The following is a 25,898-nucleotide window of genomic DNA, read 5'->3' on the forward strand; positions in this document are numbered from 1 at the left end:
CTCCACGCACAAGAGGAACAGTTCGGAGACGACGCTTATTTTTATCAGCGTAACAATGTACCCTGTCATAAAGCAGCATTTGTGGACAATAACAACGGACTGGCCTGCCCAGACTCCCGCACCGAACGGATAGAACACCTCTGAAATGAGTTAGAACGTCGACTTCGATCCAGATACCAGCGTCGAAAATTAGTATCTCCTCGATTTTGGCTTATGAGAGGGAATGTCGGTTCGCAAATATTCAGTCACCTCATTGAAAATGAATGCAGCAGAATTCAAGCAAAGATACAAAGGAACTAAAGACATTAGCTGCCAATGGGCACTGATTTATATCTTGGGAAAGGGGACAGACTGGGCTGGGCCGGGATTCGAACCCGACTCTCCTGCTTACCGGGCAGAACCACCAAGCAATCAAGACACAGTGGTCATCGCAACTTTACGGAGTATCCTAACACACTTCCCGTCAGGCCAAAATTCTCAACTTCTCCACACACCTCAGCTTGGTGCCCATCTGCGCTGAAAGGGTCACTGGCCTTCCTCGTAACCAGGTTAGGCGGAACGCTTTACACACTCTGTCCAGTGAGTGCCACAAGGTGGAGGTTCCCTGCTGTTTTCAGGTGGCATTATGTGGGGACGACGTACGTCGCTCGTGGTCATGGAAGGCGCCGTACTGGCTGTACGATATACGAATGCCATCCTCCGGCCGAAAACAATATCGGCAGCATATTGGCAAGGCATTCGTCTTCATGGACGACAATTCGCGCTCCCATCGTGCACATCTTGTTAATGACTTCCTTCAGGATAACGACATCACTCAACTAGAGTGGCCAGCATGTTCTCCAGACATGAACGCTATCGAACATGCCTGGTATAGATTGAAAAGGGCTGTTTATGGATGACGTGACCCACCAAACACTCTGAGGGATCAGCACCTAATCGCCTTTCAGAAGTCGGACAATCTGGACCAACAGTGCTGTGGTGAACTTGTGGATGGTAATCCACGACGAATACAGGCATGCATCAATGCAAAAGGATGTGCTACTGGGTATTAAAGGTATAGGTCTGTACAGCAATCTGGACCACCACCTGTGAAGGTCTTGCTGTATGTTAGTACAACATGCATTGTGTGGTTTTCATGAGCAATAAAAAGGGCGGAAATGATGTTTATGTTGATCTCTATTCCATTCTGGAACTCTCGGAACCGAGGTGATGCAAAAAGGGTGTTTCAAAAATGACCGGTATATTTGAAACGGCAATAAAAACTAAACGAGCAGCGATAGAAATACACCGTTTGTTGCAATATGCTTGGGACAACAGTACAGTTTCAGGCGGACAAACTTTCTAAATTACAGTAGTTACAATTTTCAACAACAGATGGCGCTGCAAGTGATGTGAAAGATATAGAAGACAACGCAGTCTGTGGGTGCGCCATTCTGTACGTCGTCTTTCTGCTGTAAGCGTGTGCTGTTCACAACGTGCAAGTGTGCTGTAGACAACATGGTTTATTCCTTAGAACAGAGGATTTTTCTGGTGTTGGAATTCCACCGCCTAGAACACAGTGTTGTTGCAACACGACGAAGTTTTCAACGGAGGTTTAATGTAACCAAAGGACCGAAAAGCGATACAATAAAGGATCTGTTTGAAAAATTTCAACGGACTGGGAACGTGACGGATGAACGTGCTGGAAAGGTAGGGCGCCCGCGTATGGCAACCACAGAGGGCAACGCGCAGCTAGTGCAGCAGGTGAACCAACAGCGGCCTCGGGTTTCCGTTCGCCGTGTTGCAGCTGCGGTCCAAATGACGCCAACGTCCACGTATCGTCTCATGCGCCAGAGTTTACACCTCTATCCATACAAAATTCAAACGCGGCAACCCCTCAGCGCCGCTACCATTGCTGCACGAGAGACATTCGCTAACGATATAGTGCACAGGATTGATGACGGCGATATGCATGTGGGCAGCATTTGGTTTACTGACGAAGCTTATTTTTACCTGGACGGCTTCGTCAATAAACAGAACTGGCGCATATGGGAAACCGAAAAGCCCCATGTTGCAGTCCCATCGTCCCTGCATCCTCAAAAAGTACTGGTCTGGGCCGCCATTTCTTCCAAAGGAATCATTGGCCCATTTTTCAGATCCGAAACGATTACTGCCTCACGCTACCTGGACATTCTTCGTGAGTTTGTGGCGGTACAAACTGATGTGTCGGCAGCTGGGCCAACACCTTGTAGATAGAGGTGGCTTAAAAGGCACGCTAGACTAACGCAGACGGGCGTGAAGTACTGGAACAGGATATGTAATTAATGCTATGAAGAAAAGTACGTAGCTGGTATAATACTTATCTTTAATCAATCATTGTGGTACATCGCACAAAGGAGACTTTAATTACAATCACTGTAAGGCTAATGGCGCCTGGCTAGTTCGTAGCCATTAACTTAGCTGAAGGCTATTTTGTCTCTCGGCTAATGAGAGAGAAAGGCTTCGTACGTCTAGTCGCTAGCTCTGTCGTCCGTACAACTGGGCTGAGTTCGAGTCAGTCTCTCGAGACCTGCCTTGTGGTGGCGCTAGGTTTGCGATCACACAGTGGCGACACGCGGGTCCGAAATGTACTACAGGACCGCGGACGATTTAAGCTACCACCTAGCACGTGTGGTGTCTGGCTGTGACACCACATTCCTCCCCCGCAAATCGGCGAACGGTCGTGAGATAAGGCTTCCGCCCGCCGTGGGGAGGACCCCATGTTGACGTATGCGACGAGGTGGGGAGCCTAACAACAGGCGAGGCTGTGCCACCCGCACCCGGTCATTCGGTCCTAGGGGAGCTAGGAAACGCCTGAAAATCTAGTCCAGGGTGCACGTCAACATGCGGGGTATGCGCCCGTAAAGAGACAGGAGGGGCCGAAGGGTCGACCTCCATGTGGTCGGAGAATCCGACGCGCGATGACGACATCTGGTCCGGAGCGGGCAAGAGTTCCATGGCTGAGGACAGCTGGTCACGGGAAGCGATCGGCGGCGCGTGACCCAGGGAGGCGCGTGGCGGCTGCAGCGAAGCGTCCACTGCGGGCGGCGCCGGCGGCGGCTGCGGCGACTGCGGCGGCTGCGGCGGCGGCGCGACGCCATGAGGCAAAACGGAAGGCAGCGTTGGTAACACCTGGGGATGAGGCGAGCCAGTAGATGGGTCCCCAGGGTGCCGACCTGACGGCTCCGTCGCTGAAAGCAGACGGGGAGCGGCAGAACCCGGGCGACGACAGAGGCGCAGCTGATTGAGATGCCGACGCACCTCACCAGAGGCACCCAAAACCAAATACATCGCGCGGCCGAGGCAGCGAAGAATGCGCCCTGCGAGCCAACGCCGTGAACTGCGATAGGTGCGATAGAAGACAACGTCGCCAGGAGCAAATGCAGGAGTCTGCCGCTGCACAGGAGCCTGATGCGGCGGATGCAGCAAAGGCAATCAAGGTTCGATGAGAACGACCATGGAGCAACTCAGCCGGCGAGCGACCATCGCGGGGCTGAGAGCGATACGAGGACAAAAAGAGCAATAATGCGTCCTCCCGAGAATGCGACTCTTTCAATTTCAACATCTGTGACTTGAAAGTCCGGACCAATCGTTCCGCGGCACCGTTTGACTGAGGCGAAAACGGCACGGACGTCAGATGTTGAATACCATTGGCCTTGCAGAAGGACTGAAATTCTGCGGACATGAATTGTGGGCCATTGTCGGAAACAATAGTCTGCGGAAGACCTTCAATGCAAAAGATAGCAGACAAGGCTTGGATTGTGGCAGAAGATGTCGTGGAAGACATCCGGACAACAAAAGGAAAATTACTGAAAGCATCGACCACAACCAACCAACGAGCATTCCAGAATGGACCAGCAAAATCGATGTGCAAGCGTTGCCAAGGGGAAGTGGCTTTCGGCCATGCAAAGAATTTCCGCGGCGGTGCGGATTGTTGTTCGGCACACGCCACACAAGAGGAGCACATATTCGTAATCGCAGCATCGATTCCGAACCAAGTACAGTGCTGACGAGCAAGTTGTTTCGTACGCACTATACCCCAATGTCCGTGGTGAAGAAGCCGTAAGACAGAGGACTGTAACGAACGTGGGACCACGACTCGGGACTGATCATTATCAGAACGCAACAACAAAACACCACGTCGTACAAAAAGTCTCTCCTTGTGAGCAAAAAATCGGCGAACCAGGGGATCCTCGATCTGTGACTTGGACAAGGGCCATTGCGTAGCAACAAAACGCAAAACGGGAGCAAGGACAGGGTCAGCAGCCGTGGCTGTAGCGACACGACGAAAATCAATCGGAAACGATGCGACCACGTCATCGGTTTCCGCATCAATGAACATGCAAGCAAGTTCGGAAGAATCGAATGCTTCATCCTCAGCAACAGGCAAACGGGACAACGCATCAGCGTTTCCGTGCGGAGCAGTGGACCGATACAAGATATCGTAGCGGTACTGCGAGAGGAAAAGAGACCAGCGAATGAATTTCTGCGCTGTACGCGGAGGTACCGGCTTGTTCGGATGAAAAAGCGATGTCAAAGGTTTGTGGTCCGTGATGATGGTAAAGTGACGACCATACAAGAAATCGTGAAACTTAGTAACACCAAACACGAGAGCTAAAGCCTCTTTCTCTATCTGTGAAGAATTTCTTTGCGCAGATGAGAGCAATTTTGACGCTAAGGCAATAGGGCGATCATGCGATCCATCTTTGTGCGCAAGCACAGCACCGTTCCCGAAATCCGATGCATCTACCATCAACAAAAGGGGTTTCTAGGGATTGAACGGCGTAAGGCAAGTATGTGAAAGCAACGCCGATTTCAACCGGCGAAAGGCGCGTTCGCATTCCGTCGTCCAGACGAACGGAACACCTTTACGGCGTAAGCGATGAAGCGGAGCTGAAATGGAAGAGGCATGGGGAACACATTTATGGTAGTAATTAATTTTCCCCAACACACTTTGCAGCTGTTTCAAGTTCTGCGGTGACGGCAAATCCTGTATGGCACGGAGGTGCTCTGGACTCGGATGTATTCCTTGGGCATTGAGGACATGGCCCAGGTAGGGTAAATCCCGAGCAAAAAACACACATTTGTCCTTCCTCAAGCGAAGACCATTGTGTCGCAAGACCTGAAATAATGTTCGGAGATTTTGCAAATGTTCGGCTTCTGTCTTTCCGGAGATCACAATATCGTCCAGATAGTTCGCAGCAGTAGGGACCGACGCACAAATACTTTGTAAATATTGCTGAAACAATGCAGAGGCGGATGCACACCCGAAAGGCAGTCTTTTGAAGCGATACAAGCCAAGATGCGTGTTTACCACCAAGATGCGCTGGGATTCTTCGTCCACAGGTATTTGCAACTACGCATCTGCTAGGTCCAACTTTGAAAAATATTTTCCCGGGCACAGTTTGTCAAAAAGATCTTCCGGGCAGGGCAAAGGAAAAGTAGCAGTTACTAGTTGTGGATTCACAGTTGCCTTGAAGTCCACACAAAGTCTCAATTTTCCGGAAGGTTTTGGCAAAATTACTAAGGGTGAGGCCCAGAGAGAAGCCTGCACACGTTCAATTACACCTTGAGATTCTAAATCGTTTAATGTTCTTGCGACCTCATCACGCAATGCGTGGGGAACATTGCGCGCTCTGAAAAACTTCGGCTGCGCGTTTGCTTTCAGTTCCAAATGTGCTTCGTAGTTCTTAGCGCAACCAAGGCCCGGTGCAAAAATGTCCGCAAATTCTTCACATAGACGAGAAACACTGGCGGAAAGCACAGTCTGAATCACTGAGAGGACCTGATTTACTATAGACAAGTTAAACAACTGAAATAAATCTAAACCAAACAAGTTCACTGCAGTAGAAGAACGAAGAAAGTAAAATGACACAAGTTTTGTTTGTCCCTTGTATGTTGCAAGAAGGCTGCACTGTCCTAACACTGGTATTTTCTGGCCTGAGTAACTATTGAGCTGAACATTTGCGGCACGCAACGGAGGTTTGCCCAGTTGGTTGTACGTGTCGTGATTGAGCAATGAAACTGCAGCTCTGGTATCGAGCTGGAATGGTATCACTTTGCCTGTAAAGTCTAAGTCGACAAAAAGTTTATTGTCCTGCTGACGACAAAAGCGACTGTGTTGTGCAACTGGAACAGACACTGGGACAGAATCACGTGCGACGTGACGGGACGTCCGTCGACGTCGACGCACACTTTTTGTGGAATGAACACTGTCACCGGATGGGGTGGAATGAACTACATGAATATCCATGGGCGAAGGTTCACGAGCCCGAGTTTCCTTGGTTCGATTCCGGCGCGAAGCAAAGGGCCTGGAATTGGTGTGAGTGTCTGATCTGAGATTTTTCTGGCAAACACTTTGGACATGTCCTTTCTTATGACAGTAAAAGCAAATAGCTTGGCGTGACGGGCAATTTTCATGCGAATGTCGAGTTGCACACCGCGGGCACAATTTCACTGCATTAGCTTGCTTACGTGGTGCACGTGTTTGCGAGCTAGGCTGCCGCTGCGCTGACGGGCGCGAGGGCCGCTGAGCGTCCCGTGCAGCGGGCCCGGCGGGCCGGTTAATGTGACACACTGCCGGCGAAGTTGCAAATGAATCCTGAGCAAAGTCAAGTGTGTCTTGCCTATCCAATATGTCTATCACTTGTTGAAGGGAGGGATTAACTAGTTTCAAAATCCGTTCCCGTATGCGAACATCAGAAACGTTCTGTGCTATTGCATCACGCACCATAGTATCTGAATAAGGAAGTCCACATTCGCATTCAAACGCACACTCCCTAGTAAGTCCTTGCAATGTCGCAACCCACTCCCTATTAGTCTGACCGGCCGTACGTTTTGTACGAAAGAACGTATACCTTTTTGCAACGACATTTACTGTTTCCTTGAAATAGGCATCTAAAGCAGACAAAAGTTCTTCGTAGGACAGAGTTGCTACGTCGCGCCGGGGAAACAACTTCACTATCACACGGTAGGTGGACACACCGACACAAGAAAGCAAAAACGGCTGCCGCTCATTACCTTGAATTCCGTAGGCGGCGAGGTGGAAGGCGAATTGACGGGACCACTCTTGCCAGGACTCGTGGGTTGCATCAAAGGGTCTGAATTGAGGTGCAACAGCATGTTGTGGCTGCGGTAGCGATGAAGCGGCGGCGGCCGCATCGGTGTGCAGCGCACGTTGACCCTGGACGAGCTGTCCAAGAGCATCCAATAACGCCTGCGTCTGCTGATTCTGCAAGCGATAAATTTCGGACAGTACATCTGGAGATTGTGGCGAAGCCATGACGCAAAGAAATTAGGGCAAAGTAAAACACAAGATCCTTTGTAGACTCGTCGCCATGTGATGTGTCGGCAGCTGGGCCAACACCTTGTAGATAGAGGTGGCTTAAAAGGCACGCTAGACTAACGCAGACGGGCGTGAAGTACTGGAACAGGATACGTAATTAATGCTATGAAGAAAAGTACATAGCTGGTATAATACTTATCTTTAATCAATCATTGTGGTACATCGCACAAAGGAGACTTTAATTACAATCACTGTAAGGCTAATGGCGCCTGGCTAGTTCGTAGCCATTAACTTAGCTGAAGGCTATTCTGTCTCTCGGCTAATGAGAGAGAAAGGCTTCGCACGTCTAGTCGCTAGCTCTGTCGTCCGTACAACTGGGCTGAGTTCGAGTCAGTCTCTCGAGACCTGCCTTGTGGTGGCGCTAGGTTTGCGATCACACAGTGGCGACACGCGGGTCCGACAGGTACTACAGGACCGCGGACGATTTAAGCTACCACCTAGCACGTGTGGTGTCTGGCTGTGACACCACACAAACTGCCTTAGACGACACTGCGGACACCTCGTGGTTTATGCAAGATGGTGCCCGGCCACATCGCACGGCCGACGTCTTTAATTTCCTGAATGAATATTTCGATGATCGTGTGATTGCTTTGGGCTATCCGAAACATACAGGAGGCGGCGTGGATTGGCCTCCCTATTCGCCAGACATGAACCCCTGTGACTTCTTTCTGTGGGGACACTTGAAAGACCAGGTGTACCGCCAGAATCCAGAAACAATTGAACAGCTGAAGCAGTACATCTCATCTGCATGTGAAGCCATTCCGCCAGACACGTTGTCAAAGGTTTCGGGTAATTTCATTCAGAGACTACGCCATATTATTGCTACGCATGGTGGATATGTGGAAAATATCGTACTATAGAGTTTCCCAGACCGCAGCGCCATCTGTTGTTGAAAATTGTAACTACTGTAATTTCGAAAGTTTGTCTGCCTGAAAATGTACTGTTGTCCCAAGCATATTGCAACAAACGGTGTATTTCTATCGCTGCTCGTTTAGTTTTTATTGCCGTTTCAAATATACCGGTCATTTTTGAAACACCCTGTATAAGTGCCATACTCCGTGACGGAGCGTAGGGGAACGATGCGGGAGGCCCGCACCGACGTACTAGGCAAGGTCCTAGTGGAGGTGGTTTGCCATTGCCTGCCTCCGACCGTAATGAGAATGAATGATGATGATGAAGACGACACAATAACACCCAGTCATCTCGAGGCAGGAAAAATCACTGACCCCGCCGGGAATCGAACACGGGACCCCGTGCTCGGGACGAAACCCACTTTCATTTGGATGGGTTCATTAATAAGCAGAATCGGCGCATTCGGGGGACTGATAATCCGCATTTAGCGATCGGGAAGTCTCTTCACCCTTAACGGGTGACAGGGTGGTGTACAATGTCCAGTCAAGGAATAATCGGAGCAACATTCCTCGACGGCACGTTGACTACCGAGCATTAGGTGAAAGTTTTGGAAGATTATTTCATACGCATTAGCCAAAGTTACACTGATTTCGACAGATGTGGCTCATGCAAGACGGAGCTTGAACCCATACCAAGAGGAGAGTGTTTGATGTCCTGGAGGAGCAGTTTGGGGATCGCATTTGGCTCTGGGGTACCCAGAGGCCACTGGCCGGGCCTCGATTGGAAGCGATGTTCTCCGGATCTGATCGCAAAAGACTTCTTTTTGTGAGGCTATGTTAAAGAAAAGGTGTATAGCAATAACCCCAAAACCACTGCTAAGCTGAAAGCAGGCATTCAGGAGTTCATCGACAGCATCGATGTTCCGACACTTCAGCAGATAATGCATAATTTCCCTTTTCGTCCGCGCCACGTCATCGCCAATGATGGCAGGCATTTAGAAAATGTCATAACCCAAATCCTAATATCTGTAGTAACGTTTACATGTTGAATAAAGTGTGCGCATGCCGTAGTTTGTAACTAATTTACGTTTTTTTATATAGTTCAATGATTGTCAGTCTGTATATTTAACGCGAAGAATGGACACAGCTCCTACTAACATACATTAATACGTATCTAGATATTACTGATCAGACACTGTGTAGTCTCGCAAGCAAAACTTGTCTGACACTATCAAAGGATCATGTAGAATCTTCCTCAGTCGAGGAGTTCATGCCTGTCTTTTGAACCATTATGCTCATGGTGCTCGTCCCTTTATTTACTACTTTATTATAATAACACTTCAGGACTTGTAAAACATAATTCAAGTAGACACGCAGAGGCCTCATTCAGGTGGATATTTTCAAATACAACTTTCAAATCTGAGTTCTGAGTGAGAACCCCGCTACTTAATGAAAGATATGTTTACGCCAGTGACTGCTAAACTTTTTATTTCCACTATTGCAATTGCTGCCTTAGGCCATTATCAAGTGCAGATGTTTTGGCTTTAAACCGTGTCAACTTTGTACAGGCTGACACGTTTATATCTCGTTGTCGTTTGCTGTTATATACATTCGTAACGCTGCTATGTGTCAGCCTACATAAAGTTGACATGGCTTAAAGCCAAAACATCTGCACTTGATAATGGCCTAAGGCCGAAATTGCAATAGTGTAAATTAAAAAAGTTTAAGAGTCTCTGGCGTAAACATGATGTCTTTCAAAAAAATTTACGTGACTGTGACTCCCAGTTATGAAAAGTTAATTACCCAGTGCTTAATCTTTCCTTGTATACAGACTGTAGATGGCGACACTCTTACCCGCATTTTACGGTTGCGCTAAGAAGTCAATTATTTGCATATCCCATTGTAAAATTTTCAATAAAAGAAATGGACTAGTAATAAAACTGAATTTGTGTGGTATAACATGCAAAATCACACAATGTACGACTTGCTGTATAATAAAAGGAAGCAGGTCTTTAATTGAGAAATAAATACATAATATCCATTTAGACGTGTGTTGCATACTACCTTCACGGCGTTGCAGTTTTAATGGTCAGCTGTGTAACAGTGACAAACCAAAAACAAAACAATGCTCTACGTGCAAGTAAAATAGACTAAGCTTTGTCCTTGGGCCGTGGTTGAAGCCACGGTGCAACACTTGCCAGGGTGAGCTTCTCTGGGTATTCCCACTGCGACGCCCGGCGTCGCGACGCAGAGAGACGCCCTCCCTACTCGCCCCGAGCGCCGTATTGATTTCCGCTGCTGAAGCCATAAATACTGAAGCACTTCTCTCAATTACTCCGCACTCACAGATGCCCGTTGTAAGCGCCCGCTTGTTTCTCACAGTGTTCCGCGCGACATCCACATAACTAGATTCCTCCTTTTGGTAACGTTCGCACTTCTGTTACCTACAGTGCCATATGAATTCGTACAGCAGCTGCCAGCATACAAATTGCCTTAAGAGAAACAGTCCCACTGGCTAAACTATAAACTTTTATCGTTCAGCTGTCGCACAGTCGCTGTGTGTCGTGGAAAGAAGTTTAGACAGAACAGACGCTACGGTTGTCCACAGTTTTTGTTTCGATAGAATGAGTGCCGTTGACATTAAACAGGCTGGACAAAACTGCATAATAACGACGGGACCAAAAATATTAGGTTGGACGCATAAGTTCGTAGCGTTTGTCCATAAAAACAAAACAGATACACGTAACAGGGACTTTGTCATCAGTAATGTATTCCCTTTCACTATTTACGAAAGTCTGCCAACGGTGGGGTAAACTTCCGATTCCGCGACTGTAGAAATCACGTGTTTTTGAGTCGAAGAACTCGTCGAGTCATTTTCGGAGCTCAGAGCTCATGTTTACTCGGAAATAGAGTTCCTTGAAGGTTGTTCGATAGAGAGATGAAAAGATGAACATATGCGGGCGCAAGATCTCGTGAGAAGGTGGTGCGGAGTGACTTCCCAACCCAACTCGTGTATAAAGTTTTTTTTGCCAATGTAGCAGAGTGCGGGCGGGCGTGATCGTGGAATAGCATCACATCACGCAGTCCTCCTGGTCGTTGTTCTTCGATTGCATCTGCAAAACGTCTCATATGTTGACAGTAAATGTCGGCAGTGATGGTTGCACCTCGGAGAAGCAATTCGTAGTGCAAAACACAGTCACTGTTCCACCAGATGCATAACATTATCTTTTGTGGATTCGCGCAGGTTTTTGCATGGCGAGATGCTGCTTTGTTTGGACTCAGTCTGTGGTGTCACCGCCAGACACCACACTTGCTAGGTGGTAGCTTTTAAATCGGCCGCGGTCCGGTAGTATACGTCGGACCCGCGTGTCGCCACTGTCAGTGATAGCAGACCGAGCGCCACCACACGGCAGGTCTAGAGAGACGTCCTGGCACTCGTCCCAGTTGTACAGCCGACTTTGCCTGAGATGGATTACTGACAAATACGCTCTCATTTGCCGAGACGATAGTTAGCATAGCCTTCAGCTACATTTGCTACGACCTAGCAAGGCGCCGTATTCAATTGATATTGAGATTCTATTAATGTATCATCAAGAGCGATGTTCTACAAATGTGGATTAAAGTTAAGTATTCCAGAAGCTACGTACTTTTCTTTATAGCATTCATTACGTATCCTGTTTCAGACCTCACGCCAGCCTGCGTGAGTTTAAGCGCGTGCCTTTCGGCTTCCTCTCATTGTGCCTAGGCTGTCTTGTCTAGACACAACACAGTCAACCCTTTCTTTTCCTTACGTTAGCATAAAGACACCATTTCACGTCACCAGTGACGATACAGCATAGGAATTGATGGCGAGCAAGCCGAGATGGTTCAAAAAGGTTCAAATGGCTCTGAGCACTATGGGACTTAACATCTGAGGTCAGCAGTCCCCTAGAACTTAGAACCACTTAAACCTAACTAACCTAAGGACATCACACACATCCATGCCTGAGGCAGGATTCGAATCTGCGGTTCCGGACTGAAGCGCCTAGAACCGCTCGGCCACCGCGGCCGGCAAATATATGGCCATCCGCTGATGTTTGTGACTTCGGCTGAACGCATGCGGTGGCCATACACACACATTTTCAACCTTTCTCAAGGCATGCAAAGGTCACAAGATAGTGGAATGATCACAGTTCATCACATTTGCCAGTTATCGAGTAAACTGACATGGACTACAACGGATTGATGCGTTTCAATTATCTTCAACCAAACCCATAGCTCTTCGTGAAAGTGAAGGGTCACTAATGTCAAAACGTGCGTCCTTGAAATTAGGAAACCGTTTTCTTGCCGCGCTCTGTCCAATGCCGTTGTCCCGATAGACGGTGCAAACGTTTCTGGCTGCCACTATCGCTGTCGCCCTTCTAGTAAACCTAAACAGAAGAATGTGTCGCAAATGTTCCAAATTCTCCACTTGGCAGTCGATTTTCTAGCGTCCACAGCTCCACCAAATATCTCCAAATGACAAAAACAATGCGTAAACCCAAGTAGCAACAGTGACTACACATAAAAAAAGACAACAGATAAATAAACCCTTGGTATCCGGAATACCAACATGCAAAACAGAAACTTTTCACCAACCTAATAACCTAATATTACAGAGAGAAACAAACAAAATTTCGAATTCTGTCTGTCTGTCTGTCTCTCTCTCTCTCTGTCTCTGTCCCTTTCTACCCTACTGGCCATTAAAATTGCTACACCAAGAAGAAATGCAGATGATTACATTTTCACGCAATTTGGGTGCATAGATCCTGAGAAATCAGTACCCAGAACAACCACCTCTGGCCGTAATAACGGCCTTGATACGCCTGGGCATTGAGTCAACCACATCTTGGATGGCGTGTACAGGTACAGCTCCCCATGCAGCTTCAAGACGATTCCAAAGTTCATCAAGAATAGTGACTCGCGTATTGTGAGGAGCCAGTTGCTCGCCCACCGTTGACCAGACGTTTTCAATTGGTGAGAGATCTGGAGAATGTGCTGGCCAGGGCAGCAGTCGAACATTTTCTGTATCTAGAAAGGCCCTTACAGGACCTGCAACATGCGGTCGTGCATTATCCTGCTGAAATGTAGGGTTTCGAAGGGATCGAATGAAGGATGGAGCAACGGGTCGTAACACAACTGAAATATAACGTCCACCGTTCGAAGTGCCGTCAATACCAACAAGAGGTGACCGAGACGTGTAACCAATGGCACCCCATACCATCACGCTGGGTGATATGCCAGTATGGTGATGACGAATACACGCTTCCAATGTGCGTACACTGTGATGTCGCCAAACACGGATGCGACCATCATGATGCTGTAAACAGAAGCTGGATTCATTCGAAAAAATGACGTTTTGCCACACGTGCACCCCGGTTCGTCGTTGAGTACACCACCGCAGGCGCTCCTGTCTGTGATGCAGCGTCAAGCTGATAGTCCATGCTGCTGCAAACGTCGTCGAACTGTTCGTGCAGATGGTTGTTGTCTTGCAAACGTCCCCATCTGTTGACTCAGGGATCTAGACGTGGCTGTACGATCCGTTACAGCCATGCGGATAAGATGCCTGTCATCTCGACTGCTAGTGATGCGAGACCGATGGGATCCAGCACGGCGTTCCGTATTACCCTCCTGAACCCACCGATTCCATATTCCGCTAACAGTCATTGGATGTCGACCAACGCGAGCAGCAATGTCGCGATACGATACAACGCAATCGCGAAAGGCTACAATCCGACCTTTATCAAAGTCCTTACACGAGGCATCACAACAACGTTTCACCGGGCAACGCCGGTCGACTGCTGTTTGTGTATGAGAAATCTGTTGGAAACTTTCCTCATGTCAGCACGTTGGGGGTGTCGCCACCGGCGCCAACCCTTTGTGAATGCTCTGAAAAGCTAATCATTTGCATATCACAGCATCTTCTTCCTGTCGGTTAAATTTCGCGTCTGTAGCACGTCATCTTCGTGGTGTAGCAATTTTAATGGCCAGTAGTGTATATATCTATCTCTTGGAGCAGTGTTGGGGTTACCGGAATAGTTTTAGGAAGGTGCAAGTTTCAGATCCCCGGACAATTATCCAGTATGAAGTTTTTCTGTTTCCCTAAATCGATAACGGCATATGCTGGAAAGGACATGGCCGATATCCTTCACCATGATTATGTAACGACCTCGTCGGAGAAGGAATATTTAATCCTAAGCTTCCTTTCGTCTGGTGTCTTCATGTTCGACTGTCTGAATGTTTGAAGAAACAGCCAACGCTAGAGACGTATGTGATCTCAGCTACGTATTATTCACTACGGCCTGCTAACAATAAAAATATTTCTCATCCCTTCAAAAGGGTACACTGGCTTTTTACGAACGCTGTAGATAGTGTTGATCGGGAACCAGGTAATCACATGACGGTTCACCTCTGACGTAAGTCATGGCAGTGATGTATCTATGCGTCAGAATCACGGTAATAAGATAGGTTGGCGAGGAGATGCGGAACAGCAGCAGAAGGGAACTATCGTGTTTGGACGTGGGGGTTGGGGTTCTTTGGGGGAAAAGACCAGACAGCGAGGTCATCCGTGTCATCGGATTATGGAGTGACGGGGAAGAAAGTCGGCCGTGCCCTTTCAAAGAAACCATGCCGGCATTTGCCTGGAGCGATTTAGGGAAATCACGGAAAACCTACATCAGGATGGCCGGACGCGGGATTGGACCGTCGACCTCGCGAATACGAGTCCAATGTGCTTGGACGTGGTCTTGATCACATTATGAATGGAGTTGCCTGATATGTTGGTATACCAATACGGACCGTCCAACGTGTACGAGAAGTGGTATACGACTGGCAGTTATGTGGTGTTTTGGGAGATTTTCTGGCACGTCGGCTTGGGCCTTCTTATCAGGTTTATCACAAATATAAACCAGGATTTTTATTTTAACATTTTCTGTGTCCAAGTGCTGCTCTGTCTTCTACATTTTCGTAATGAGCATGCTGTGAACTCTCCTTTCTTCTACGCTGTCAAACAGCGTAGCACTCATTGCTCCTGGTCTGATGAACACTCAGGCACGCTGTCGTACTTCAGCTTGCCCGCTTATTCATCAGATCACAATACCACAGAAAATCTCTGGGTTTATTCTGAACAGCGGATGGGATGCAGTATTCAACATTCACGTAATTTGGTATTCTACAGGATCAGCGAGTGGTTTCAGAGTGATAAACGAGAGGCGTTCGGTTGGTAATGCAAAACTTCTTTTTCTGAAAGGTGGTTGGTTTTATTGAGGATTCCAATAAGCCATATTATTCCCCACTCTTTTGGTTACAAAACCGTATATTTCCAACACGATCTCCGTTCAATGCCACGACCTTATGCATCTTACTGGGAGGACATGTACGCCCGCATGGTATCACCCTACTGGTCGACGTTGGAGCCAACGTCTTGGTGCATAATAACCTCCCCGTCATCCACTTACCGCTTCCCGCGGCTGCATCCTTCATCGGACCAAAAAAATGGACGCCAGTGGGTGCGAGATCCGGGCTGTGCGGTGGATGAGGAAGAACGTTCCACCGTGATTTTATGAGCTACTCTCGGGTGCGGAGACTTGCGTGAGGCCTTGCTATATCATGGAGAACGAGAAGTTCGTTTGAATTTTTCTGGCTACGATCTCGCTGAAGACATTTCTTCAGTTTTTGATGGTATCGTTAAACACTTCGAAGCTGATCGAGGAATCACGAGGAATGACACCAAACAGAATAACCCATTCAAAGTCCCAGAGGAGCGTCGCTATACATTATCGGCTGAGGGTGCGGCTTTGAACTTCTTATTCGGAGGAGAGGTGGTTAGGCGCCACTCCATGGGTTGTCGTTTTGTTTTCGGTTCCCATGTTTCATCAACTGTGGCAGTGTTCAACAAAAAACTGTCACGATCAGCCTCGTGACTCTCAAGCAGTTCCGCACAGATGGTTCTTCGCTGCTCTTTACTGTCTTCTGTTAGGCGGTGAGGAACCCATCGTGCACACACCTTAGAGTACCCCAGCTGGTGGGCGAGTGTGTCAGCACTACCAAAAGAGACGTCCAGCCGGGCTGTTCGATCGAGATCCGTCGATCACTCGAATGAGAGTGTCCACACGTCGCAACACTGCGTGAGTCACAGCTGTGTGCAGCGTACCGGCACGCGGGAGATCCGAAAGGTTTGTGCAACCTTCTTGCGATGACAACAGACACTTATCCTAAACGCTTGTTCAAACGACTCATCGTGCTTTTGTTCACTGCCAAGTCACCGTAGGCATTCTGTATTCGCCTATGAATATCGACCATGCTGTGGTTCCGCAAAGAGGAACTCAGTGACAGCTCTCTGCTTGGAAAGCACCTTCCTTACGGAAGCCATTTTGAAGACTACTGTATAGTGCCGGCACCAATCGGAACTTCGTGAAAGTATAGCAGTTGAAGCGAGAATATTGCACGATGTCCCATAATAAATTCCGCATTTTTTCAACCAAAACTGACCGAGAAACAAATGTTTTACATTACTTATTGAGCGTCCGTCGTAGCATATGTGAAGAAATCTCTGGATTCCCTTCATGGGCGAAGTTAAATTATTATCAAGGCCAGAGTTTTTTGTTGCAAGGTACTAGCGAGCTCTTGCCTGGAAGAGCGACTAATTTTTGGTCCAGTGTGCTTATCTAGTGATGTCAATGTATCTAAGAAATATATATATTTTTTCTAAAATACTACATATTTGTTGTGTTGAAGAATGCCGTGACTGATAATATTCCACGATGTGCACGGTTATCTGGAGTCACCTTCACATACAGTGCTGCAGTGGAGAAACATCGTAATGCAGTGGACTTTGCGTTGTAAGGCATAACTGTCACTCCTTATAGAGTGATTTTCGTAAGTCGGGAAAACTGCAGAAAACTACTCCTGAGAGGATAAGAAGGCAAGGACCAAAAATAGGTCATGTGGACTTACGGGCGGAAATCATGTTTTTTATGCTACAGGGTACTTATTAATTCATCATGACTGTCCAGTACAGTGGAGTGCACGCCGTGTTGCGATGAGACCACCGCTAGACAAAATGTTCGAAGTGGCCCCCATGGGCCGCTAAGCATGCGCTAACACGATACTGCAGCGACTGAGGAACACGTTCAGATGCACGACCCTGCTACTGAATGACATCACAGGCAACATAGATGCGTCGTTTCAGTGTCTGCACGTCTGGGATGGGCTCCTCACACATGACCTTTTTTGAGGTGTCCGCACGAGTACCACTCACAAGCGTTGACATCCGGCGATCGGGCGAGCCATACAGCAGGACCACCTCGTCCGATCCATCAGCCACGGTAAATGTTGTCGAGATGCCTCTGCACGGAAATGTGGAAGTGAGCTGTGGCACCACCACGCAGTAGCCACGTTACCCTTTGTATCACCAACGTCAAGACGTCCGGCATGGGAGACAGGATTAGCTGCAGGAAGCACAGATATGCTTCGCCTCTGAGATGAACTGGAAGGATGAGCAACACCCCCCCCCCTCCCCCCCTCAAGACGGTTTCCAAAACATTGCTGTCCTTTAAGTGTGGAGCAGGAACAATAGTACAGACAATGTACATTCTCACTTGCCTGGTGTGTTCACATTTGTGCTTTCTGTAGTGGACTGACAAGGCAGCCAGTCCACAGTGACGGGTAGCCGATAGGCACACGTACACACACGCCGACTGGCGCGAAGTCTGGAACAGGATTCGTAATGAATGTGATAAAGAAAAGAACGTAGCTACTAGAACACTTAACTTTTATATCGTCCTTTGGTATACAGCATTCTTGATGACACAAGTGAGACTATCTTGAGATACATGCAATGGTACAAATGGCGCCTTGCTAGGTCGTAGCCATTAACTTAGCTGAAGGCTATTCTAACTGTCTCTCGGCAAATGAGAGAAAGGCTTCGTCAGTGTAGTCGCTAGCAACGTCGTCGTACAACTGGGGCGAGTGCTCGAGTCTCTCTAGAACTGCCATGTGGTGGCGCTCGGTCTGCGATCACACAGTGGCGACACGCGGGTCCGACATGTACTAATGGACCGCGGCCGATTTAAAGCTACCACCTAGCAAGTGTGGTGTCTAGCGGTGACACCACACTTTCAGTAATTGAAACCTACACTGTCAAAGATCTCCTAATTTCCCCCTAATTTCTGATCACTGAGAGAGATCTGTCAGATCCCTCTCACGTCGTTTTACTTTTCTAAACTGTTCATTGGCTTTTGTCACTTGCCAAATGTTTGTGAATATTATCAACCTCCGGAAGAAAGTATGCCATTGTATTCTTTAGGTTTGCATGGTAGATAAATGATAATCTGAGTCCGCACATCTAACTCAATTCCTAATACAGCTTGTACGAAAATGCAGTACGTCAACGGACGACAAAGAACATAGGAAGATGGTGGCATGTGTGTCACTATTTGCACTTCGAGCGAGACATTCGCCTGCTGTGATTAAAAGTCGGTTCAAATCGGTTTCCATTAGTAATTTCAGTGTGAACATAAGAAAAGCAGAAGCAATTCCAATCTCCCTCATAATTAGCTCCTTTTGATAGACTAGACAGATAATTCAGTACTCTTCTTAACAGGACAAAGAATAAGGAAGTCATATTTTACTGAGGACACAGTATTTTCGTCTGATGGAATGTCTATAACTGAGTCCGTACTCCAGTCATGTGACACTTAGGCCGCGATGGCTCTCTTTGCAAATCTCCAACAATACAATGCAAAGTGATGTAACATATTCAGAGGAGGCTCTACCGTGGGCGGTCGCTTTACAAATTAGTCAGGGGTCCTTCACGCCAGGACTCCAGTGGAATGTTCTGTGGTGTAGAACCTTCAAATACTTTAATGTGAATTCGCACCTGCTGCAGACACGATTGTTAACCAGCAAGAAGCTACCGCAGACATTGATGACCGCTTATGTCCACAGCATCATGCGGGCGCCAGTCGAGGGTTGACAGTCCGTTGAGTAAGTAGGAAGTTACGCCAGACTCAGTGACACCAAAGATGTTTACAAGAACCGTGAGAACTTTGATTGTTTAGTTAAGATACTTTCGAAAATAGTCTGATTGGTACGGGAAGATTGAAGCATTTGCTCATGTCTCATAAGCTAACGCTGGGATTCTAGAGCTCTCTTTGGCCGCTAATATGTGTGGTAGAACTTTCTGAGGCTGATATGACGAGATGAGGCGATCCGTGAAGACCATTTCTTTAAATAGATCAACAAATAAGCATGAGCCCTGACTGGCTGACACGGGTTTTTGGCGGAATTATTTTTGGTGAGATTCCAGAGAAACGAAAATTACAGAGAACATTCAGGTTCAGGGAGTGGTGGAGCGAATTTTCAGTTCTGGAGAATGCTGGAGAGAACTTTCGGTATCGAATCGGTGAATAACAGCAGCTTTCTGATTCTGAGATGGATGGAGAGCAGTTAATAGTTCGTTCGAGATCTGAGGCGGCAACCAGAATGCTGAGTGTTGTCGCTGTGGTTTTGGAATTTAACTGAGGTTAGCATTGTGTGAAGCTTAGCAACCTTGCGACCAAATTACAGCCGTTTCAAAGCCATAATGAAGATCCTTAATTTTTTTATTTCAATTCTTTCGCGGTTCGGGACTGCGTTTGGTACAGTGAATCTTGAGTTACGATGACTCTCTCTTTAACGTGTCGAGTATTACTTCTGGTGCGTGCCTAACCTCTCTTCAGTACCACGGGTAACACAGTTATTTCTGCCACACATTTAAAGTCGATTCAGTCACGATCTCTGGTAGTAACGCCTCTTTTATACTGTGCTTTCCGTTACTCTGAGGATCCACTACACATGTATGACTTGTAACGGAGACAGTTTAATACATCATGTATTTCTTGTTATTTTGAACGAAGACGTTGTCCATTTTTTTCTACGTGCCTAGATCTTTGTAAAATAAGTGGGTAGTAATCGAATTACTCTTGATATGATTTCGTCAATTACTTAATCTAGTTACTTAAATGTAGATTGCACATAAGCTGTAGCTATGCGTGAGGGACAGTGTTTCTTATGACATTTCCTTGATGCAAATCTTAAATAACAGATAGCTTCCGATCAGCCTGAAGACCATGGCATATATTCCTTTATTTTGTATTAATCATTGATGTACAGGCATCTGACAACCCTTGTATGGAATCATTAGTAGAATCAAAGAACAGCAGCATACATAGGCCTCACACGGTAATAGATAGCGTTTATTAGCTCACCCTGCCAGGAAATCATTCTTTATTAATAGAATATCTGTTTCACCATATGACGTTTCTTGCTCCTTATCCTCTCAGCGGCAGTTTTAAATGGTTCAAATGGCTCTAAGCACTATGGGACTTAACATCTGAGGTTTTCAGTCCCCTAGAACTTAGAACTACTTAAACCTAACTAACCTAAGGACATGACACACATCGATGCCCGAGGCAGGATTCGAACCTGCGACCGTAGCAGCAGCGCGGTTCCGGACTGAAGCGCCTGGAACTGCTCGGTCACAACGGCCGGCTAAGCTGCTGTTCCTTGCCGTTTATTCTCATTTAGCAAAATGATCATATATGTAGGTGTATATGTTAGCTGTTTGCTGGAACGGTTGGCACATCCGTGAAGGAAGGAGGGGAACGCAGAGGTAACTGCACCCAGGGTTTTGGAGCAGTGTGTGGTCGGCGGTACTCTGCTGGAAAAGCAGCAGGTTGGCCACAAGGATTCCGAGACACGTAACAGTTTCAGTGGCAGTGAAAGGAGTTACTCGAACTCTTATCCGTGGACGTAAACAGGGTGCTCAAAAGCATTACGTAAGTCTTATAGTTACCACACAAGGCGAAGTTAGGGTTCATAACAAGATACCCTTTTAGTGGTATACCTCATCGATAACATTGCTAAATAGCCTGAATAAGAAGCCTAGTTGCTATGAAAACGATTAAACCATTATGCCCAGCTGGAAGGAAGAAAGGTATGAAGAGAATAGCCTTTGTTCTCGATGATAAAACATTTGGTTTGACACAGTAGCGGTTGCGAGCCTGCCAGGAGCAGTCTTTCCGTTCGGGCGCTGAGGCGGCACCGTAGCCCAGCTCTAGCTCCGCTAGACAATGCCAAATCGTACACGCGGCAGTGCACAGCACTTCCTGTCCATAGGGTAGGGAAGGTAGAAGCACCGACACCCACCTGGCAGGCGGGCGGCCACCATTCCATTAAAGTTATTGCGTGGCAAACAGTTACAAGAAAACCTGCCATGCCCACAAGAGCTAAGAGCCAAAAACAGCTTGATTTGCCTAAAGTAAAAAGTCCTTTCGAACTGTATACAGGGTGGTCCATTGATCGTGAACGGGCCAAATATTTCACCAAATAAGCGTCAAACGAAAAAACTACAAAGACGGAAACTTGTCTAGCTTCAAGGGGGAAACCAGATGGCGCTATAGTTGGCCCACTGGATGGCGCTGCCGAATGTCAAACGGATATCAACTGCGTTTTTAAAATAGGAACTGCTATTTTTATTACATATTCGTGTAGTACGTAAAGAAATATGAATGTTTTAGTTGGACCACTTTTTTCGCTTTGTGATAGATGGCGCTGTAATAGTCACAAACATATTGCTCACAATTTTAGACGAACAGTTAGTAACAGCTGGTTTTATAAATTAAAATACAGAACGTAGGTATGTTTGAACATTTTATTTCGTTTGTTCCAGTGTGATATATGTACCTTTGTGAACTTATCATTTCTGAGAACGCATGCTGTTACAGCGTGATTACCTGTAAATACCACATTAATGCAATAAATGCTCAAAATGATGTCCGTCAACCTCAATGCATTTGGTAATACCTGTAACGACATTCTTCTCAACAGCGAGTAGTTCGCCTTCCGTAATGTTCGCACATGCATTGAGAATGCGCTGACGCATGTTGTCACGCGTTGTCGGTGGATCACGATAGCAAATATCCTTCAACTTTCCCCACAGAAAGAAATCCGGGGGGGGGGGGGGGGGGGTCAGATCCGGTGAACGAGTGGGCCATGCTATGGTGCTTCGACGGCCAATCCACCTGTCATGAAGTATGTTATTCAATACCGCTTCAACCGCACGCGATCTATGTGCCGGACATCCATCATGTTGGAAGTACATCGCCATTCTGTCATGCAGTGAAACATCTTGTAGTAACATCGGTAGAACATTACCTAGGAAATCAGCATTCATTGCACCATTTAGATTGCCATCGATGAAATGGGGGCCAGTTATCCTTCGTGCCATAATGCCGCACCATACATTAACCCACCAAGGTCGCTGATGTTCTACGTGTCGCAGCCATCGTGGATTTTCCGTTGCCCAATAGTGCATATTATGCCGGTTTACGTTACCGCTGTTGGTGAATGACGCTTCGTCGCTAAATAGAACGCGTGCAAAAAATCTGTCATCGTCCCGTAATTTCTCTTGTGCCCAGTGGCAGAGACTGTACACGACGTTCAAAGTCGTCGCCATGCAATTCCTGGTGCGTAGAAATATGGTACGGGTGCATTCGATGTTGATGTAGCATTCTCAACACCGACGTTTTTGAGATCCCCGATTCTCGCGCAATGTGTCTGCTACTGATGTGCGGATTAGCCGCGACAGCAGTGAAACACCTACCTGGGCATCATCATTGGTACAGGTCGTGGTTGACGTTTCACATGTGGCTGAACACTTCCTGTTTCCTTAAATAACGTAACTATCCGGTGAACGGTCCGGACACTTGGATGATGCCGTCCAGGATAGGGAGCAGCATACATAGCACACGCCCGTTGGACATTTTGATCACAATAGCCATACATCAACACGATATCGACCTTTTCCGCAATTGGTGAACGGTCCTTTTTAACACGGGTAATGTATCACGAAGAAAATACCGTCCGCACTGGCAGAATGTTACGTGATACCACGTACTTATACGTTTGTGACTATTACAGCGCCATCTATCACAAAGCGAAAAAAGTGATCCAACTAAAACATTCATATTTCTTTACGTACTACACGAATATGTAATAAAAAATGGGGGTTCCTATTTTAAAAAACGTACGTGATATCTATTTGATGTATGGTAGCGCCATATAGCGGGCCAACCATTGCACCATCTGGTTTCCCCCTTCAAGCTAGACGAGTTTCGTTCTTTGTAGGTTTTTCGTTTGATGCTTATTTCGTGAGTTATTTGGCCCGGTCACTATCAATGGGGCGCCCTGTATAGCAATATAGTCAAATTTCCATTGCATATATGTCAATATGTGCAATAATGCGAAGTAATGATTTGTGTTATTCTTGTAGTACGTAGTAATGGGATAATATAGTCTTGTAACATAACGCGTGTTGGAGTACGTAGCAATGGGATAATATAGTCTTGTAACATTACGCGTGTTGGAGAACTGGTGCGTAATAATCTCCGTAATGGCTGCAGGAGGCCTCACGAACTGCAGTTTGCAACTGCAGTACTGAGATAAATAATCGACTGGAATAACTGGATTTTGGATTCAAAATCATTTCGCCCCATTGCTTACACACGTTATTTACCATAAATTGTCTTCCACATGAAGCCACTTCATCTCCCGCAATTCCACTACGCCAATAATTGTTTGTCGACAACCTTGGCCAGCACTCTGTGGTTTGAAGCCTTCATTTTGGCATCCACCAATGGCGATATTTTTTTTCCTTACTAGGGTGATACATCGTGCAAAACTTTCCTAAGTACGTTCGTTTAACTTTCCAGGTATTGTTGCTGCTGCGCCACACGCTAAATTCGTGTCTATAGTACCGAGCGAGGTGGCGCAGTGGTTAGTACACTGGACTCGCATTCGGGAGGACGACGGTTCAATCCCGCGTCCGGCCATCCTGATTTAGGTTTTCCGTGATTTCCCTAAATCACTCCAGGCAAATGCCGGGATGGTTCCTCTGAAAGGGCACGGCCTACTTCCTTCCCCGTCCTTCCCTAATCCGATGAGACCGATGACCTCGCTGGTTGATCTCCTCCCCCAAACAACCCTCCCCCCCCCCCCCCCCCCGTGTCTGTAGGTCCATGAAGCCAGAAATGCTATCTTCGCACCCACCCGTGAAATGTAAACTCCACTGTATGAACATCACAGACGATACGAGTATTGTTTTTTAGGGCAGCGTCTTCATCGTCGATGCCGCAGGCAGTGTTGCGCTATAAAGTGTAGGCGGTTTACAAAGTCATGTCTCACATACAGTGAGGTGACAAAAGTCATGGGATACTTCCTAACATCCCGACGAACCTCCTTTTGTCCTGCGTAGTGCAGTAGCTCGACGTGGCATGGACTCAGCAAGCCATTCTACCCTACAGCTGTCCGTGATTGTGAAAGTGTTCCCAGTCCGAGATTGTTTGCACGAACTGACCTCTCGATTATGGCCCATAAATGGTCGATGGGATTCGTGACGGACGATCTAGGTGCTTAAATCAGTCGCTGGAACTTACCATAATGTCCTTCAATTGTAGCCCAGTGACATGGCACATTGTCTTCCGTAGAAGTTCCAACATGTCTGGTAACACGAAGAACAAATAGACGAACATAACCATTTCCAGTCAACGATCGGTTCAGTTGGATCACAGGAGCCAGTGCATTATAAGTAAACACAGCTGGAAACGTTATGGCGCCACCACCAGCTTGCACAGTGCCTTGTTGACAACTTGGACCCATTGTTTCGTGGGTATAAGCCACACTCGAATCCAACCGTCAGCTCTTACCAACTAAAATCGGGAGTCATCTCAACAGGCCACGGTTTTCCCGTCGTCTATGGTTCAACCGATACGTTCACGAATTCAGCACAGGCGCTGCGAGCGATGTCATGCTGTTAGCAAAGACATTGGCGTCGGTCGTCTGCTGCCATAGCCCCTTATAGCCCGTTAACGCTGAATTTCACCGCACTGTCCTACCGGATACGTTCGTCCTGCTTCACACATTGACTTCTGCAGTTATTTCAAGCAGTGTTGCATTTCTGTGCAAACGCCGTTGCTCTCGGTCGTTATGTGAACGCCGTCGGCCACTGCGTTGCCCTTGGTAAGAGGCAATGCCTGAAATGTGGTATTCTGGGAAAGCTCTTGACGCTATGGATCTCGAAATACGGAATTCTCTAACGATTTCCGAAATGGAATGTCCCATACGTCTTGCTCCGACTACCGAAGTCTTAATTCCCGTCGTGCGGCTATAATCACGCCGCAAACCTTTACTCGTTAATCACCTGAGTACAAACCACAGCTCCGTCAGTGCACCGTCCTGTCGTGCATTGTGTTCGCGATACTACCGCCATCTGTCAACTTCCATGTCACTATCCCATGATTTTTGGTCACCTCTGTGTATAATGCCCATGTGAGATCTCGCACCGCCGGATGCATTCATTTTGGTCTACTCGCTTCACATCTGAAAAAACTCAGTTTAAGGTCCTCCCAAAACAATGGAAGACAGTGTTAAGTCCGGAAGGTAATGACAGTGGCACGTAAAGTGCCCTCCGCCACACACCGTTGGGTGGCTTGCGGAGTATAAATGTAGATGTAGATGAAGCACAGAGACCTAGCGACGAGCTACGTGTTTCAGTGGTTTTCCGGTCTGCTCGGTGTCGCGTGGAATGAGAGATGCTCTCTCCGTTTCACAGCGAACAATGTTATGGG

Source organism: Schistocerca nitens, chromosome 2, assembly GCF_023898315.1.
Source record: "Schistocerca nitens isolate TAMUIC-IGC-003100 chromosome 2, iqSchNite1.1, whole genome shotgun sequence".
NCBI lineage: Eukaryota > Metazoa > Arthropoda > Insecta > Orthoptera > Acrididae > Schistocerca > Schistocerca nitens.